This window comes from Pristiophorus japonicus, chromosome 3 (assembly GCF_044704955.1).
Source record: "Pristiophorus japonicus isolate sPriJap1 chromosome 3, sPriJap1.hap1, whole genome shotgun sequence".
Lineage (NCBI taxonomy): Eukaryota > Metazoa > Chordata > Chondrichthyes > Pristiophoridae > Pristiophorus > Pristiophorus japonicus.
The window spans coordinates 327,535,714-327,548,748 of NC_091979.1; the positions used below are offsets into that span (position 1 = coordinate 327,535,714).

The window sequence follows — 13,035 nt, forward strand, 5'->3', positions numbered from 1 at the left end:
ACTTCGTAATCATAACACATATATTCAAGTTTAGATCATTGATAAATACCATAAAAAGCAATGGATCTGGCACTGAAAACTGCGGAACCCCACTGGAAACATCCTTCCAGTCACAAAAACACCCATCAAATATTACCCTTTGCTTCCTGCCTCTGAGCCAAATTTGGATCCAATTTGCCACTTCGCCCTGAATCACATGGGCTTTTACTTAGAAAGTGCATAATCATTAAATGTTATCCTGCCTTCATGGGAAAACATCATTAATTGACTTGATGATCTTCATTTGCAAAAGTAAAGAAATGTTAACTGAAGTTGAGTCCTTAATTGAATAACTTATCTGTGCTCTGCACTTTACCTCTGAATCCAGAAACCATTTTGGACACTGTGCTTTAGAAGACTGCTTCAAAATGTTCATTGCTGGTAACATGTACATGAGACGTTGGAAACAGTGAGATAGACTGTAGTGCAAGGGACTGGTTATTGTGAAACAACAAAGAAAATATACATTCTGGAAGAATACCATCGAAAAGAAATGTGACCCTAACAGCCAAAAAGAAGATGAAGTGCTGAGCCCTGTTCAGCAAAAAATTATTTTCCCAAACATTTCTCTGACCGAATCTTCACAAAACAAAAATGATGCTTTTAATGTCATTAAACCCGAATTTTCGTGCACTCGAATCTTCTGAATTAGATGCCTCTCGTTGTGCCGACTGAATCCATGTCCCTTTCAATATTCTGCTGACATGCACACTATTAAATGTGCCACTAACTTATAGAATCAAAGAATAAGGCAATGGTTGCAGCCCGTCGAGCCCATGCCAACTCTCAACAAGTCTCACTCCCCTGTCATTTACCCACAGCTGTGCAATTTTTTTCATTCGGATACTTATCCAACTCCGTTTGAAAGATAAGATTGAGTCTGACTCCACCGCCCTTTAGAGCAGTGTATTCCAGATTCTAACCACTTGCTGAGGAATGGCCACTCCTGTTCCTATGTATAAAGGCAGAGAAACACGGGATCAGTTCCTGCCACACTCACAACCTTGCTAAAAAGAGCACCGTCATTCTCTTCTCGTGACACAAGCTCCAGAAGTGCAGTCCAGCTATTGAGGTTAAAGCTCTGGTTATGTTCCCAATACCGTTATTGCCACAGTGTTTCCGTAGTGTAGTGGTTATCACGTTTGCTTAATACGCGAAAAGTTCCCTGTTCGAAACCGGGCGGAAACATTATGCAAACGTGTTCAATTAATGATTAGTTAAATTAAATCATTCATATTGGTGGTTCAATATTAACAGAGTGCAGTGTCTCACGATGCTGTTCCATTTGCTGATTTCTCTCTGCAGTTGTGTTCACACTCAAATTCTACACAGTGTCTCTCACTCCCTCCCGTTTCCAGCCCTGTCGCTGGAGAAACCATATCTCAAAGCTGCACATTCCGTGCATTCAGGTCAGCTCTGAGAGATTATTAAAGGATCCTGCCACGCCACCACGCTTCACAACAGAAAATTAAAGCCACAAACAAACCCATCGACTAATCGCTCTTCCCTAGCTCCAGAGTGAGTGAGGGCGGGACAAGCCCTAACTTCCGCTCCCACACTCTCCAATCAGCCGCTGCCGGCGGAAAGCGGAGAATGCAGCGTCAAACAGCGGTTTTCCGCCCTTCACTGGGCTGCAAAATGCCACCGTTCGAGACAACGCTCCCCGTACACCGAACAGCAGCCTCATAAGATGTTTTATCTCAGCTTCCTCAGTTCGAGCCCCAGCTTGCACGAACACTTCTTCACTGGAAACACCATTAATTATCTGATTGCCACGTTTTGCATCATGAAAGTAATCCTAACCGATAATTATATAATCATAGAGGTTTACAGCATGGAAGGAGTCATTTAAGCCCATCGTATCTGCACCGGCCAACAAATGCCCAGTTTTAGGTGTGTACCCCTGCACCTTATTGCATTTCATGTGCACATCTAAGAACTTGTTAAATGTGCTGAGGGTTTCTGCCTGCACCACACTTTCAGGCAGTGAGTTTGAGACCCCCACAAACATCTGCATGCAGAATGTTCACTTCAAATCCCCTTTAACCCTTACACTAATTACTTTGAAATTATGCAGCCTGGTTGTTGACCACTCCACTATGTGAAATAGACCCCTTTAATCAACAATATCTAGGCCCCTCCTATTTTTATACACCTCAATGCTGTCGCCCATCAGCCTCCTCTGTTCCAAGGAAAACAAACCCATCCTATCCAATCTGTCCTCATAGCAAAGTTGCTCCACTCCCGGCAACATCTACGTAAATATCCTCTGTACTCTCTCCAGCGTATTCACGTTCTTCCTTCAATGCGGTGACCAGAACTGCACACAGTACTCCAGCTGTGGCCTAACCAGAATTTTATACAGTTCTAGCATAACCCACTTGCTGTTCTGTTCCTTGCTTCTGCCAATAGAAACATAGAAACATAGAAAATATGTGCAGGAGTAGGCCATTCGGCCCTTCTAGCCTGCACCGCCATTCAATGCGTTCATAGCTGGACATGCAACTTCAGTACCCCATTCCTGATTTCTCACCATACCCCTTGATTCCCCTAGTAGTAAGGACTTCATCTAACTCCTTTTTGAATATATTTAGTGAATTGGCCTCAACAACTTTCTGTGGTAGAGAATTCCACAGGTTCACCACTCTCTGGGTGAAGAAATTCCTCCTCATCTCGGTCCTAAATGGCTTCCCCCTTATCCTCAGACTGTGTCCCCTGGTTCTGGTCTTCCCCAACATTGGGAACATTCTTCCTGCATCTAACCTGTCTAAACCCGTCAAATTTTAAACGTTTCTATGAGGTCCCCTCTCATTCTTCTGAACTCCAGTGAATACAAGCCCAGTTGATCCAGTCTTTCTTGATAGGTCAGTCCCGCCATCCCGGGAATCAGTCTGGTGAACCTTCGCTGCACTCCCTCAATAGCAAGAATGTCCTTCCTCTGGTTAGGAGACCAAAACTGTACACAATACTCCAGGTGTGGCCTCACCAAGGCCCTGTACAATTGTAGCAACACCTCCCTGCCCTTGTACTCAAATCCCCTCGCTATGAAGGCCAACATGCCATTTGCTTTCTTAACCGCCTGCTGTACCTGCATGCCAACCTTCAATGACTGATGTACCACGACACCCAGGTCTCTTTGCACCTGCCCTTTTCCTAATCTGTCACCATTCAGATAATAGTCTGTCTCTCTGTTTTTACCAACAAAGTGGATAACCTCACATTTATCCACATTATACTTCATCTGCCATGCATTTGCCCACTCACCTAAACTATCCAAGTCGCTCTGCAGCCTCATAGAACCCTCCTTGCAGCTCACACTGCCACCCAACTTAGTGTCATCCGCAAATTTGGAGATGCTACATTTAATCCCCTCGTCTAAATCATTAATGTACAGTGTAAACAGCTGGGGCCCCAGCACAGAACCTTGCGGTACCCCACTAGCCACTGCCTGCCATTCTGAAAAGTCCCCATTTACTCCTACTCTTTGCTTCCTGTCTGACAACCAGTTCTCAATCCATGTCAGCACACTACCCCCAATCCCATGTGCTTTAACAAATGCAACCATTCCATATGACTTCTTAACCAACTTTTCCAACGGGCCAGCTACCTTCAGGGATCTGTGGACAAGCAATCCCAGTTACCTTTGTTCCTCTACACTTCTCAATGTCATACCAGTTGATGTGTATTCCCTTTCCTTGTTAGCCCTCCACAAATGCGCGATCTCTCACATCTCTGGATTAAATTGCATTTGCCACTGCTCTACCCCCTTATCAGTTGATTGACATCTTCCTGGAGTCTCCAGCTTTCCTCTTCATTATCAACCACACTGCCTATTTTAATAACACCTGAAAACTTCGTAATCATAACACCTATATTCAAGTTTCGATCATTGATAAATACCATAAAAAGCAATGGATCTGGCACTGAAATCTGTGAAACCCCACTGGAAATATCCTTCCAGTCACAAAAACACCCATCAAACATTACCCTTTTCTTCCTGCCTCTGAGCCAAATTTGGATCCAATTTGCCACTTCGCCCTGAATCACATGGGCTTTTACTTAGAAAATGCATAATCATTAAATGTTATCCTGCCTTCATGGGAAAACATAATTAATTGACTGATGATCTTCATTTGACCAGCTAAAGAAATGTTAACTGAAGGAGAGTCCTTAATTGAATAACTTACCTGTGCTCTGCACTTTACCTCTGAATCCATAAACCATTTTGGACACTGTGCTTTAGAAGTCTGCTTCAAAATGTTCCTTGTGGTAACATGTACATGGGACGTTGGAAACAGTGAGATAGACTGTAGTGCAAGGGACTGGTTATTGTGAAACAGCAAAGAAAATATACATTCTGGAAGAATACCATCGAAAAGAAGTGTGGCCCTAACAGCCAAAAAGAAGATGAAGTGCTGAGCACTTTTCCGCAAAAAATTATTTTCCCAAACATTTCTCTGACCGAATCTTCACAAAACAAAAATGATGCTTTTAAAGTCATTAAACCCGAATTTTCGTGCACACGAATCTTCTGAATCAGATGCCTCTCGTTGTGCCGACTGAATCCATGTCCCTTTCAATATTCTGCTGACATGCACACTATTAAATGTGACACTAACTTATACAATCAAAGAATAAGGGAATGGTTGCAGCCCGTCGAGCCCATGCCAACTCTCAACAAGTCTCAGTCCCTTGTCATTTACCCACAGCTGTGCAATTTTTTTCATTCGGATACTTATCCAACTCCGTTTTGATAGATAAGATTGAGTCTGACTCCACCGCCCTTTAGAGCAGTCTATTCCAGATTCTAACCACTTGCTGAGGAATGGCCACTCCTGTTCCTATGTATAAAGGCAGAGAAACACGGGATCAATTCCTGCCACACTCACAACCTTGCTAAATATAGCACCGTCATTCTATTCTCGTGACACAAGCTCCAGAAGTGTCGTCCAGCTGTTGAGGTTAAAGCTCTGGTTATGTTCCCAACAATATTACTGCCACAGCGTTTCCGTAGTGTAGTGGTTATCACGTTCGCCTAACACGCGAAAAGTCCCCGGTTCGAAACCGGGCGGAAACATTATGCAAACGTGTTCAATTAATGATAAGAAAAAATTAAATCATTCATATTAGTGGTTCAATGTTAACAGAGTGCAGTGTCTCACGATGCTGTTCGATTTGCTGATTTCTCTCTGCAGTTCTGTTCACACTCAAATTCGACACAGTGTCTCTCACTCCCTCCCGTTTCCAATCCTGACGCTGGAGAAACCATATCTCAAAGCTGCACATTCCGTGCATTCAGGTCAGCTGTGAGAGATTATTAAAGGATCCTGCCACGCCACCACGCTTCACAACAGAAAATTAAAGCCACAAACAAACCCATCGACTAATCGCTCTTCCTCAGCTCCAGAGTGAGTGAGGGCGGGACAAGCCCTAACTTCCGCTCCCACACTCTCCAATCAGCCGCTGCCGCTGGAAAGCGGAGAATGCAGCATCAAACAGCGGTTTACCGCCCTTCACTGGGCTGCAAAATGGCACCGTTCGAGACAACGCTCCCCGTGCTCCGAACAGCAGCCTCATAAGATGCTTGATCTCAGCTTCCTGAGTTCGAGCCCCAGCTTGCACGAACACTTCTTCAGTGGAAACAGCATTAATTATCTGATTGCCACGTTTTTCATCATGAAAGTAATCCTAACCGATAATTATATAATCATAGAGGTTTACAGCATGGAAGGAGTCATTTAAGCCCATCGTATCTGCACCGGCCAACAAATGCCCAGTTTTTGGTGTGCACCCCTGCACCTTATTGCATTTCATGTGCACATCTAAGAACTTGTTAAATGTGGTGAGGGTTTCTGCCTGCACCACACTTTCAGGCAGTGAGTTTGAAACCCCCACAAACATCTGCATGCAGAATGTTCACTTCAAATCCCCTTTAACCCTTACACTAATTACTTTTAAATTATGCAGCCTGGTTGTTGACCACTCCACTATGTGAAATAGACCCTTTTAATCAACAATATCTAGGCCTCTCCTATTTTTATACACCTCAATGCGGTCGCCCATCAGCCTCCTCTGTTCCAAGGAAAACAAACCCATCCTATCCAATCTGTCCTTTTAGCAAAGTTGCTCCACTCCCGGCAACATCTACGTAAATCTCCTCTATACCCTCTCCAACGTATTCACGTTCTTCCTTCAATGCGGTGACCAGAACTGCACGCAGTACTCCAGCTGTGGCCTAACCAGAATTTTATACAGTTCTAGCACAACCCACTTGCTGTTCTGTTCCTTGCTTCTGCCAATAAATGCAACCATTCCATATGACTTCTTAATCAACTTTTCCAACTGGTCAGCTACCTTCAGGGATCTGTGGACAAGCAATCCCAGTTACCTTTGTTCCTCTACACTTCTCAATGTCATACCAGTTGATGTGTATTCCCTTTCATTGTTAGCCCTCCACAAATGCGCGATCTCTCACATCTCTGGATTAAATTCAGTTTGCCACTGCTCTACCCCCTTATCAGTTGATTGATATCTTCCTGGAGTCTCCAGCTTTCTTCTTCATTATCAACCACACTTCCTATTTTAATAACACCTGAAAACTTCGTAATCATAACACCTATATTCAAGTTTAGATCATTGATAAATACCATAAAAAGCAATGGATCTGGCACTGAAAACTGTGGAACCACACTGGAAACATCCTTCCAGTCACAAAAACACCCATCAAACATTACCCTTTGCTTCCTGCCTCTGAGCCAAATTTGGATCCAATTTGCCACTTCGCCCTGAATCACATGGGCTTTTACTTAGAAAATGCATAATCATTAAATGTTATACTGCCTTCATGGGAAAACATCATTAATTGACTGATGATCTTCATTTGCACAACTAAAGAAATGTTATCTGAAGGAGAATCCTTAATTGAATAACTTATCTGTGCTCTGCACTTTACCTCTGAATCCATAAACCATTTTGGACACTGTGCTTTAGAAGTCTGCTTCAAAATGTTCATTGCTGGTAACATGTACATGAGACGTTGGAAACAGTGAGATAGACTGCAGTGCAAGGGACTGGTTATTGTGAAACAGCAAAGAAAATAAACATTCTGGAAGAATACCATCGAAAAGAAGTGTGGCCCTAACAGCCAAAAAGAAGATGAATTGCTGAGCCCTTTTCAGCAAAAAATTCTTTTTCAAACATTTCTCTGACCGAATCTTCACAAAAGAAAAATGATGCTTTTAAAGTCATTAAACCCGAATTTTCATGCACCGGAATCTTCTGAATCAGATGCCTCTCGTTGTGCCGACTGAATCCATGTCCCTTTCAATATTCTGCTGACATGCACACTATTAAATGTGCCACTAACTTATAGAATCAAAGAATAATGGAATGGATGCAGCCCGTCGAGCCCATGCCAACTCTCAACAAGTCTCACTCCCCTGTCACTTACCCACAGCTGTGCAATTTTTTTCATTCGGATACTTATCCAGCTCCGTTTTGAAAGATAAGATTGAGTCTGACTCCACCGCCCTGTAGAGCAATGTATTCCAGATTCTAACTACTTGCTGAGGAATGGCCACTCCTGTTCCTATGTATAAAGGCAGAGAAACACGGGATCAATTCCTGCCTCACTCACAACCTTGCGAAATATAGCACCGTCATTCTATTCTCGTGACACAAGCTCCAGAAGTGTAGTCCAGCTGTTGAGGTTAAAGCTCTGGTTATGTTCCCAAGGATGTTACTGGCACAGCGTTTCCGTAGTGTAGTGGTTATCACTTTTGTCTCACACGCGCAAGGTCCCCGGTTCGAAACCGGGCGGAAACATTATGCAAACGTGTTCAATTAATGATTAGATAAAATTAAATCATTCATATTAGTGGTTCAATATTAACAGAGTGCAGTGTCTCACGATGCTGGTCCATTTGCTGATTTCTCTCTGCAGCTCTGTTCACACTCAAATTTTACACAGTGTCTCTCACTCCCTGCCGTTTCCAGCCCTGACGCTGGAGAAACCATATCTCAAAGCTGCACATTCCGTGCATTCAGGTCAGCTGTGAGAGATTATTAAAGGATCCTGCCACGCCACCACGCTTCACAACAGAAAATTAAAGCACAAACAAACCCATCGACTAATCGCTCTTCACCAGCTCCAGAGTGAGTGAGGGCGGGACAAGCCCTAACTTCCACTCCCACACTCTCCAATCAGCCGCTGCCGGCGGAAAGCGGAGAATGCAGCATCAAACAGCGGTTTACCGCCCTTCACTGGGCTGCAAAATGCCACCGTTCGAGACAACGCTCCCCGTACACCAAACAGCAGCCTCATAAGATGCTTCATCTCAGCTTCCTGAGTTCGAGCCCCAGCTTGCACGAACACTTCTTCACTGGAAACACCATTAATTATCTGATTGCCACGTATTGCATCATGAAAGTAATCCTAACCGATAATTATATAATCATAGAGGTTTACAGCATGGAAAGAGTCATTTAAGCCCATCGTATCTGCACCGGCCAACAAATGCCCAGTTTTAGGTGTGTACCCATGCACCTTATTGCATTTCATTTGCACATCTAAGAACTTGTTAAATGTGGTGAGGGCTTCTGCCTGCACCACACTTTCAGGCAGTGAGTTTGAGACCCCCACAAACATCTGCTTGCAGAATGTTCACTTCAAATCCCCTTTAAAACTTACACTAATTACTTTTAAATTATGCAGCCTGGTTGTTGACCACTCCACTATGTGAAATAGACCCTTTTAATTAACAATATCTAGGCCGCTCCTATGTTTGGACACCTCAATGCTGCCGCCCATCAGACTCCTCTGTTCCAAGGAAAACAAACCCATCCTAGCCAATCTGTCCTCATAGCAAAGTTGCTCCACTCCCGGCAACATCTACGTAAATCTCCTCTGTACCCTCTCCAGCGTATTCACGTTCTTCCTTCAATGCGGTGACCAGAACTGCACGCAGTACTCCAGCTGTGGCCTAACCAGCATTTTATAAAGTTCTAGCATAACCCACTTGCTGTTCTGTTCCTTGCTTCTGCCAATAAATGCAACCATTCCATATGACTTCTTAACCAACTTTTCCAACTGGCCAGCTACCTTCAGGGAGCTGTGGACAAGCAAACCCAGTTACCTTTGTTCCTCTACACTTCTCAATGTCATACCAGTTGATGTGTATTCCCTTTCGTTGTTAGCCCTCCACAAATGCGCGATCTCTCACATCTCTGGATTAAATTCCATTTGCCACAACTCTACCCCCTTATCAGTTGATTGATATCTTCCTGGAGTCTCCAGCTTTCTTCTTCATTATCAACCCACTGCCTATTTTAATAACACCTGAAAACTTCGTAATCATAACACATATATTCAAGTTTAGATCATTGATAAATACCATAAAAAGCAATGGATCTGGCACTGAAAACTGCGGAACCCCACTGGAAACATCCTTCCAGTCACAAAAACACCCATCAAATATTACCCTTTGCTTCCTGCCTCTGAGCCAAATTTGGATCCAATTTGCCACTTCGCCCTGAATCACATGGGCTTTTACTTAGAAAGTGCATAATCATTAAATGTTATCCTGCCTTCATGGGAAAACATCATTAATTGACTTGATGATCTTCATTTGCAAAAGTAAAGAAATGTTAACTGAAGTTGAGTCCTTAATTGAATAACTTATCTGTGCTCTGCACTTTACCTCTGAATCCAGAAACCATTTTGGACACTGTGCTTTAGAAGACTGCTTCAAAATGTTCATTGCTGGTAACATGTACATGAGACGTTGGAAACAGTGAGATAGACTGTAGTGCAAGGGACTGGTTATTGTGAAACAACAAAGAAAATATACATTCTGGAAGAATACCATCGAAAAGAAATGTGACCCTAACAGCCAAGAAGAAGATGAAGTGCTGAGCCCTGTTCAGCAAAAAATTATTTTCCCAAACATTTCTCTGACCGAATCTTCACAAAACAAAAATGATGCTTTTAATGTCATTAAACCCGAATTTTCGTGCACTCGAATCTTCGGAATTAGATGCCTCTCGTTGTGCCGACTGAATCCATGTCCCTTTCAATATTCTGCTGACATGCACACTATTAAATGTGCCACTAACTTATAGAATCAAAGAATAAGGCAATGGTTGCAGCCCGTCGAGCCCATGCCAACTCTCAACAAGTCTCACTCCCCTGTCATTTACCCACAGCTGTGCAATTTTTTTCATTCGGATACTTATCCAACTCCGTTTGAAAGATAAGATTGAGTCTGACTCCACCGCCCTTTAGAGCAGTGTATTCCAGATTCTAACCACTTGCTGAGGAATGGCCACTCCTGTTCCTATGTATAAAGGCAGAGAAACACGGGATCAGTTCCTGCCACACTCACAACCTTGCTAAAAAGAGCACCGTCATTCTCTTCTCGTGACACAAGCTCCAGAAGTGCAGTCCAGCTATTGAGGTTAAAGCTCTGGTTATGTTCCCAATACCGTTATTGCCGCAGTGTTTCCGTAGTGTAGTGGTTATCACGTTTGCTTAATACGCGAAAAGTTCCCTGTTCGAAACCGGGCGGAAACATTATGCAAACGTGTTCAATTAATGATTAGTTAAATTAAATCATTCATATTGGTGGTTCAATATTAACAGAGTGCAGTGTCTCACGATGCTGTTCCATTTGCTGATTTCTCTCTGCAGTTGTGTTTACACTCAAATTCTACACAGTGTCTCTCACTCCCTCCCGTTTCCAGCCCTGTCGCTGGAGAAACCATATCTCAAAGCTGCACATTCCGTGCATTCAGGTCAGCTATGAGAGATTATTAAAGGATCCTGCCACGCCACCACGCTTCACAACAGAAAATTAAAGCCACAAACAAACCCATCGACTAATCGCTCTTCCCCAGCTCCAGCGTGAGTGAGGGCGGGACAAGCCCTAACTTCCGCTCCCACACTCTCCAATCAGCCGCTGCCGGCGGAAAGCGGAGAATGCAGCATCAAACAGCAGTTTTCCGCCCTTCACTGGGCTGCAAAATGCCACCGTTCGAGACAACGCTCCCCGTACACCGAACAGCAGCCTCATAAGATGTTTTATCTCAGCTTCCTCAGTTCGAGCCCCAGCTTGCACGAACACTTCTTCACTGGAAACACCATTAATTATCTGATTGCCACGTTTTGCATCATGAAAGTAATCCTAACCGATAATTATATAATCATAGAGGTTTACAGCATGGAAGGAGTCATTTAAGCCCATCGTATCTGCACCGGCCAACAAATGCCCAGTTTTAGGTGTGTACCCCTGCACCTTATTGCATTTCATGTGCACATCTAAGAACTTGTTAAATGTGCTGAGGGTTTCTGCCTGCACCACACTTTCAGGCAGTGAGTTTGAGACCCCCACAAACATCTGCATGCAGAATGTTCACTTCAAATCCCCTTTAACCCTTACACTAATTACTTTGAAATTATGCAGCCTGGTTGTTGACCACTCCACTATGTGAAATAGACCCTTTTAATCAACAATATCTAGGCCCCTCCTATTTTTATACACCTCAATGCTGTCGCCCATCAGCCTCCTCTGTTCCAAGGAAAACAAACCCATCCTATCCAATCTGTCCTCATAGCAAAGTTGCTCCACTCCCGGCAACATCTACGTAAATATCCTCTGTACTCTCTCCAGCGTATTCACGTTCTTCCTTCAATGCGGTGACCAGAACTGCACACAGTACTCCAGCTGTGGCCTAACCAGAATTTTATACAGTTCTAGCATAACCCACTTGCTGTTCTGTTCCTTGCTTCTGCCAATAGAAACATAGAAACATAGAAAATATGTGCAGGAGTAGGCCATTCGGCCCTTCTAGCCTGCACCGCCATTCAATGCGTTCATAGCTGGACATGCAACTTCAGTACCCCATTCCTGATTTCTCACCATACCCCTTGATTCCCCTAGTAGTAAGGACTTCATCTAACTCCTTTTTGAATATATTTAGTGAATTGGCCTCAACAACTTTCTGTGGTAGAGAATTCCACAGGTTCACCACTCTCTGGGTGAAGAAATTCCTCCTCATCTCGGTCCTAAATGGCTTCCCCCTTATCCTCAGACTGTGTCCCCTGGTTCTGGTCTTCCCCAACATTGGGAACATTCTTCCTGCATCTAACCTGTCTAAACCCGTCAAATTTTAAACGTTTCTATGAGGTCCCCTCTCATTCTTCTGAACTCCAGTGAATACAAGCCCAGTTGATCCAGTCTTTCTTGATAGGTCAGTCCCGCCATCCCGGGAATCAGTCTGGTGAACCTTCGCTGCACTCCCTCAATAGCAAGAATGTCCTTCCTCTGGTTAGGAGACCAAAACTGTACACAATACTCCAGGTGTGGCCTCACCAAGGCCCTGTACAATTGTAGCAACACCTCCCTGCCCTTGTACTCAAATCCCCTCGCTATGAAGGCCAACATGCCATTTGCTTTCTTAACCGCCTGCTGTACCTGCATGCCAACCTTCAATGACTGATGTACCACGACACCCAGGTCTCTTTGCACCTGCCCTTTTCCTAATCTGTCACCATTCAGATAATAGTCTGTCTCTCTGTTTTTACCAACAAAGTGGATAACCTCACATTTATCCACATTATACTTCATCTGCCATGCATTTGCCCACTCACCTAAACTATCCAAGTCGCTCTGCAGCCTCATAGAACCCTCCTTGCAGCTCACACTGCCACCCAACTTAGTGTCATCCGCAAATTTGGAGATGCTACATTTAATCCCCTCGTCTAAATCATTAATGTACAGTGTAAACAGCTGGGGCCCCAGCACAGAACCTTGCGGTACCCCACTAGCTACTGCCTGCCATTCTGAAAAGTCCCCATTTACTCCTACTCTTTGCTTCCTGTCTGACAACCAGTTCTCAATCCATGTCAGCACACTACCCCCAATCCCATGTGCTTTAACAAATGCAACCATTCCATATGACTTCTTAACCAACTTTTCCAACGGGCCAGCTACCTTCAGG

The 13,035-nt window shown here is 43.9% G+C and overlaps 4 non-coding genes across 4 annotated transcripts; all 4 read left to right on the forward strand.

Moving 5' to 3' along the window:
* Positions 1–1,154: 1,154 nt before the first annotated feature.
* trnai-aau (transfer RNA isoleucine (anticodon AAU)) lies at positions 1,155–1,227 on the forward strand. The gene has a single exon. It is a non-coding gene; the product is annotated as a tRNA-Ile (tRNA).
* A 3,816-nt stretch (positions 1,228–5,043) lies between these two features.
* trnav-aac (transfer RNA valine (anticodon AAC)) lies at positions 5,044–5,116 on the forward strand. Its single transcript has one exon. It is a non-coding gene; the product is annotated as a tRNA-Val (tRNA).
* Positions 5,117–7,790: 2,674 nt separating this feature from the next.
* On the forward strand, positions 7,791–7,863 carry trnav-cac (transfer RNA valine (anticodon CAC)). Its single transcript has one exon. It is a non-coding gene; the product is annotated as a tRNA-Val (tRNA).
* Positions 7,864–10,536: 2,673 nt separating this feature from the next.
* On the forward strand, positions 10,537–10,609 carry trnai-aau (transfer RNA isoleucine (anticodon AAU)). The gene has a single exon. It is a non-coding gene; the product is annotated as a tRNA-Ile (tRNA).
* The last annotated feature ends 2,426 nt before the right edge of the window (positions 10,610–13,035 follow it).